Here is a 6,896-nt window from a genome sequence, read left to right as displayed (position 1 = left end):
TTCTTTCTTTCAAAGAATAACAAATTAAATATTCTATATTCTCATATTATTTATAGTTAAAAACTTATAATATAAAACATTTCAATTATTTTTCTGGTGAAGTTTTCTGCTAGCAGCGTTTTCTAACCTTTTATAATAATAAATAATAACTATTTTGTATAAATAATTCTAGAGCTCGATAAGTTAGTTAAATAAAAAAAAAACTAGATCATAATATTCATTGAACTATTTTTCTATAAAATATCATTCATTCTACATAGTAAATAATCATTGAAACAAATGTTATATGAAACATTTTCCGTTGAAACAAATCCTATGAAATTTCTGTCTGCGGAAGAAGGGAACACCAACCCGTTACCATACCTATATATATTAATACCTTTTGTTTGGTGATCAGACCTGAAGTCAGTGTCTGTGGAGGGCGACGGCGTGGCGGACGTGGAAACGCTGCTGCGGCGCGTGGCGTACGGCGACGCGCGCGCCTTCCCCACGCCCGGCCGCCGCAACGTGCACGTCCAGACCACCATCACGTGAGTGGCCCCCCGCCCTCCGCCCTCCGCCCTCCGCCCTCCGCACTGCTACGCTCATCATTATCATCATCTCAGCCGTAGCACGTCCACTGTTGGACATAAGTCTCCCCCATACACAGAGGCGTCTTTAGCCCATGTAGCGCCCGTGTGCAACGCACACCCTGCACTATAGATAAAGACGCCTCTGCCCATACAAGCCGTGGTGGCCGAGTGGTTGGTGGTACTGCTTTTGGTGATCAATAAAGAATATTTGTATTGTATTGGTATATCAAGCAGAGGATCGTGAGTTCAAACCCTGCTCGCACTTCTGAGTTTTTCGAAATTCATGTCCGAAATTACATTTGGTAAATTTACCACGAGCTATACGGTGAAGGAAAACATCGTGAGGAAACCTGCACAAACCTGCGAAGCAATCCAATTGTGTGTGTGTGAAGTTCCCAATCCGTACTGGGCCCGCATGGGAACTACGGCCCAAGCCCTCTTATTCTGAGAAGGAGGCCTGTGCCCAGCAGTGGGACGTATATAGGCTGGGATGATGATGATGATGATGATGATACACTTCCAGTTGCTTCGGTTGGAAGCGGCTTGCATCCACCGTGACCCACGGCTTTAACCACCAACTACACTGTCTTAGTAGTTTCTTGCGGCGCATTCTTCTTGGCAATGATGGTCTTTCCGAAAGCGCTGGTAGTTTTAAAAAATGACGTGTAAAAGTGCCCATTGCGGCCTATTTACTGAATAAATGATTTTTTTTTTTTTTTTAGGGTCTCCCCACATCAATCGACGCGGAATCGGCTTAAGCCGACAAAAAAACCCTTTACGTCCACGCAATAAGAGTTTTTTGTTTGGCTAAAGCTGATCCCGCGTTTAGAGAGACAATATAAAACGTTTTAGTGGTACCCAGCATTGCAGTTATGCGTAACGCTATCCTGCGGAAACTGTTCGATTTTCTGGGATAAAAACTATCTCCGTAGCAAATTATAAGATAATAGTATTTTATGCAACTGTAATAGGGGTCCTTAAAACACGAGTGTGGGTTTATGGAATGTAGGCGTAGCCTCGTTTCATAATAGGGTCACACGAGTGTTTTAAGGGCCTAATTACGTACAATACAATACAATACAATAACTCTTTATTGCACACCAATACAGTAAACAGTACAGAGAACACAAGTATATAGGTACATAGAGATTTTCTAAGGTAAGCAATAGGCGGCCTTATCGCTTCAGAGCGATCTCTTCCAGGCAGCCTTTACAATGGACAGAAATAAGGAATACATTTTAGCAGGTGGTGCAATTTACAGTAGATTAGAGCACGTACAGTTGCGTACAATATTTTATCTATATTCATAAATTAAATCCTCTATCATGTGTTCCGCGAACCATTGAGAATGACCTGCATTAACTCTAACTAGGTAGGTATATCTGCCTCACGAGCTGCGCCCGCGACGACCTGCTGCTGCAAGGGGTCGCGGCGCCCCCCCCACTCCCCGTGCTGTAATGGTGTATGAAATCTCATTACGATACAGCCGTGCTCATAATAGAATCCAATGGCGTATGCTGGTCAATACCTATGGTTTTTGAACGCATAATTGAGGATTGACTATATGGGTGTAGATACTGTAGATAAAGATATTTTTTTGGTAAAAGAGTAAGATTAAGAAGGCAAGGTAAGATTTTGCCACATATTTCACCAGCAACTCTCTCTTTCCCTCTTTTTAGTTTTAGAATAGGTACCCTTCTTGTTTAACGTTATATACTTAACTTATTGTCAATAAACGCATATTCTTTCTTTCTTTTCTACGGTATGCGACCATTATAACGAGCTCTTTGTTCATGCAGCTGCGACAACGGGCGCATAATCAAGGCCCGTCCGGCGGAGTCCTACATAATGGTGCTGCAGCCGCAGACGCCCAGTATCCTGATCAACGGCACAGACGACGCGGCACGCGACTACGCGCACTTCCGCGCCGGCCTGCGCGTCTTCCCTGAGCTGAGCGTGCGCGTACTGGCTGCCAGGGGAGGTAGGAATTGAGGGACTACTACGAAAATCGAAGTTCGTATCGTACCGTCCCTCTCACTCTCGCATCAAATATTGTTAGTATCAGCGGGACGGCAAGATACGAAGATCGAATTTTGCACTACGTAGTATGTATGTATGTAAACTCTTTATTTGCACATAAAAATAAAAATACAAATACACAAGAGGAGAACAAAGGCGAGCTTATCCCTAAAAAGGGATCTCTTACAGCTAACCTAGTTAGGAAAAAACATTTGGTTATTTGGTTTGGTTGGTTTGGTGGTTGGTATTGGTCGTAGTATACTACGAAGTATAATATACTGCATATTGTGGCCTGGCGTATTAGTGTAGTGACTAACGCCATCTAGTTATCAAAGGGTGAACTGCTACGACACATGAGTAGCTGGCGCTAGTGATTGCATTCCTAACTATCCACCCAACACCAATTTAGTAAACCTGTATCTTGAATGTCATCAATTCGTCGATAATCATAATCATTTAGGGGCTGTTTCACCATCCATTTATTAGTGTTAAATGACGGTTAAATGTGATGCCGTCTCCGTCTATTCGAAGAAAACAAATAGAGACGGCATTACATTTAACCGTCAGTTAACACTAATCAATGAATGGTGAAACAGCCCCTTAGGGCCTGTTTCACTACTTGTCGACTTACTTTAAGTGACGGATATCAGTGATGCCGTCTCTGTTTTTTTTGTTCGAATAAACAAAGACGGCATTACTTTTATCTGACACTTAAAGTTAGTCGACAAGTGATGAAACAGGCCCTTAGTGTCACAACTGTGTACATCATAAAAAAACTTATTTCGTCTTGGTCGTATACAAATCCAGATGCTTTTCCAGAAGCTGAAACCCAGAAGCTGGATTCATGCGTGGTGTCGGTGTACCCGGCTCTGAACCCGGACCACGAGGCGCTGTCACTGCACGCGGCCGCCGAGCTGCCGCTGCGCTATGACATCCGCGCCGCCGTCACGCGCGACGGCGTCATCCTCACCGGTGCCGACACCGTGCACAATTATCAGCAGGTCAGGAAGAACAATCATCAAATCCACTGTTGGAGCAATAGGCCTCCCCCATAGAGCTCCAGTTGCTTCAGTTGGAAGCCAGCATTCACCGTGAGGCTTTGGTTAACCTTTTAACCGCCACAGTTGCCACAGCCGACAATTTTTTTTTCTGAAATTCGTTCCATATGGGGCACGAAATGCCGACGTGGCCACTATGGTATAGCACTTTTTTCAGCTGTCGTGTTTTACCGACCGTGGCGGTCAAAGGGTCCAGGTCATCCGTCCATCTCGTTGGTGGACGTCCTGCGGTTTCCATTTGAGAACTTTTCGGCCCCAACGGCCATCTATTCTCCGTGCTATATGGCCTGCCCATTGCCAGATCAACGGCTAATTCGCCTAGCTTAGTAAGCTAAGCTAAGAAAGCTTGGTGACCTCGTTTTTCTACGTATCTCCTCATTTCTAATTCGTATCGTAAAGAAACCCGGATTTCTCTCCATAGCTCGGAAACAGAAATATTCAAGGATATTTGGTCTATAGCATAGAACAAAACCGAAAAAGATTATGTCTTGTGAATTATACAATCTAATGTGTCATATTTTGCCCAGGTGTTACGTGAGATCGAGTACAGTAACAAGAAACCAGCGTATTATCTCAACCGTGTGTTCAAACTGACCTGCTCCGAGCTGAACGGCCGATTCACCAGCAACGAATATGTACAGACTGTGAGTCTTTACTCTTTTAACGATCGCTTCCCAGAAACCTCCAAAATGAGGTGACTTGAGGGGATGTCATGACTTAAAAACGAATTAATGTTTATGACCGGTTTTTAAAGAAAATAAAAGTCTATAACGAATAATTATTGGAGTAGACACATAAATTTATATATATATATATATATATATATATACGTTGCCAGGTCAGCAGGAATAAACGCTCTTAAGGGGTGTTTTTTTGGGGTAAGGAGCCTGCCTGGCTTCTCGCTGTATATCTGATATGATCCTTTAATAAAAAAAACGCGCATTATAATATTAGTCGTTTTATGAACTAAGATTAATATGCAGTTTAGTTAATCATAACTTACGTTTATCGTTCATGATGTGTTGGCAAGTCGCTTGATATAGACCTACGAAAATGAGTGAATGAATTATTTTTTCGGAAAGTTATCTCGTATGAAGTTAGGTTTAAAGTAGGACATTTAAATTTATAGTACACATCTGATGGGTTTTGCTTTTACCTTCCAATAAGCATACAGAATGAGGACTGTTGGGTGTAAAAATCGATTAACTAGCTCATAAGCCTTCTGAAGTTGACCCTGCTAACATGTGCGTTGCCAGTTGACGGTGGTGCACCCGCATATGTCGGGCGAGGCGCTGGCGCGTGAACTGCACCCCAGCGGCGTCGCTGACAAGATGGACGCGGTCGCCAGAGACAAACAGGTAAGTACAACTAGAATTTTGTATGTACGTTTAAACACCACAGCTATGTGTCGCATAAAATAACAGAAACTCGTCAGGGAGTCATATCACTCATTGATAAATTAACTATCGGACTAATTAGAATTTTCAGGACATTAGCTTGTTTGTTGTGAACGGAATCGCGGACCAGGTTGGAACGTTATCTCTATAAATGTCATATTAGCATTTCATACAGCTGTCAAATAAATCATTCTGAAATCATCAAAATTTGATTGTGGAACGATTCCACCCTGGCACGAGTAGTTTCCTCGATTGACAATCCGTCTTTAGCCAGTTGTGTGTTGCAGCCGGCGCACGCGCACGGGCACGCGCAGCAGCCGCGCGTGTACGCGGCGCACGCGCAGCGCGACACGCACACCGCAGACCTGCCCGCCGCGCGCCTGCTCGACCTGCACCCGCAGCCCGCGCCCAGTCAGTACACACACACACACACACACACACCACAAGGGGTCGCAATGTCCCCTCCCTACCCTGGTATCCTGGTTTTTCCTAAATGGTTCATTTCCCAACTGTTTCATATTTAAACTGTTCAGAATATAATATATTACAATGAGGGCTATCGCGTATGAATTTGCCACTAGAGGCGCTAGTGTAGCGTGAGGTCTCCGAATTGTCAAATCTCATAGTTTTTGGGTGAGCTACGCGGGTTTATTTATAATTAGAATAATTTTGTGAATATTTTGCAATATCTGAAATTAATTATGGCAAATATGCGTTCCGGGGCAATGAATGTCTGTGTTTTGAGACAGTTTTGTCTTTCGGAAACCTTTGTCCTCCCTTTTTTCCGACCAAAACGGGGACTATGCACTGTGGCATGCTCGATATTTTTATGGTACAGTTTTAAGGTGTATTAAATATGATTTTAATCTAAACTTTGTTTTCACGCCCGTAATAACAGACTGAAAGCCATACTTAAAAACCTCACGCAACAGTGCGCCATCTAGTGAGACAAAAAACGATAGCTCTCATTCTATCCTGTTACATGTTGGGGTAAACAGACGGGAAACTAACCATTTAGGAAGAACATTTTCGGCGAAAAGCCAAGCTATCCCTCCGCCCCTGATTTCCAAAGTGGGTCATAGCAAAGACTCTGTCCCCCTTCTCTTCGCCATACCGTGTTATAACCGTGTTCAACGTCGATCAAGGAAGGCGACCAACAAAAAACTGTTCCAAGCACCCCGCAGAGCCTTGACTGAAGCAATACTATGGGTGGATAAAAAACCCCTCAAACCCTCTCCTGCCCGTAGTAAGCTCCAGGAAGTTCGAGACGTGCAGCCGGGTTTTTTACCCGGTGAGTGTCCGGCGCTGTCTGGGCCCTCTCTACCCAGTCCTCCATGATGGATCTATAAAGCACCTCATACGAAAATAAAAATAAGTAAACAAAAGCAAGGCCCACTGTCTATGGCCCTCAACTTATGGCGACTAAACCCCCAAAAATTTTTTAAATCATGTCTCCCAAGAGATTGAGTAATAGACTTGTCTGTGCGTGCAGACCACGTGGCCCTGCTGATCGGCGTGGTCGCGTGCGGCGTGCTGGTGCTGGCGGGAGGCGTGGCGCTGGCTCGAGCGCGCTCCCCCCGCGCCCGCGCCCCCGCGCCCCCCGCCCCGCGCCGCCAAGGACGAGATGGCCTGGGACGACTCCGCGCTCACCATCACGCTCAACCCCATGGATGAGGTTAGTGACTGTGCTAACTGTACGCCTGGACAGCAGCCGGACCGAGATCCTACCGACTGCGCCATATACACACGCGTTCAACGTAATCAACGTCATCTATTGAATGTTAGCGAAGGTTCACATGGAGCTTTACAAGTAGAACGGATAGATGGCGCTAACTTCTGCTTCATTTCAA

At 44.6% G+C, this 6,896-nt stretch overlaps 1 protein-coding gene across 4 annotated transcripts in view; it reads left to right on the top strand.

The window, feature by feature from the left end:
* The window catches only part of LOC141434187 (fatty acid 2-hydroxylase-like), a 106,137-nt gene that overhangs the window by 57,900 nt on the left and 41,341 nt on the right, over positions 1–6,896 (top strand). The window lies entirely within an intron of this gene.

The sequence above is a fragment of the Choristoneura fumiferana genome, chromosome 13, assembly GCF_025370935.1.
Source record: "Choristoneura fumiferana chromosome 13, NRCan_CFum_1, whole genome shotgun sequence".
Lineage (NCBI taxonomy): Eukaryota > Metazoa > Arthropoda > Insecta > Lepidoptera > Tortricidae > Choristoneura > Choristoneura fumiferana.
Note: the sequence above shows the minus strand (reverse complement) of the source record. Positions and strands in the feature narration are given on the sequence as shown.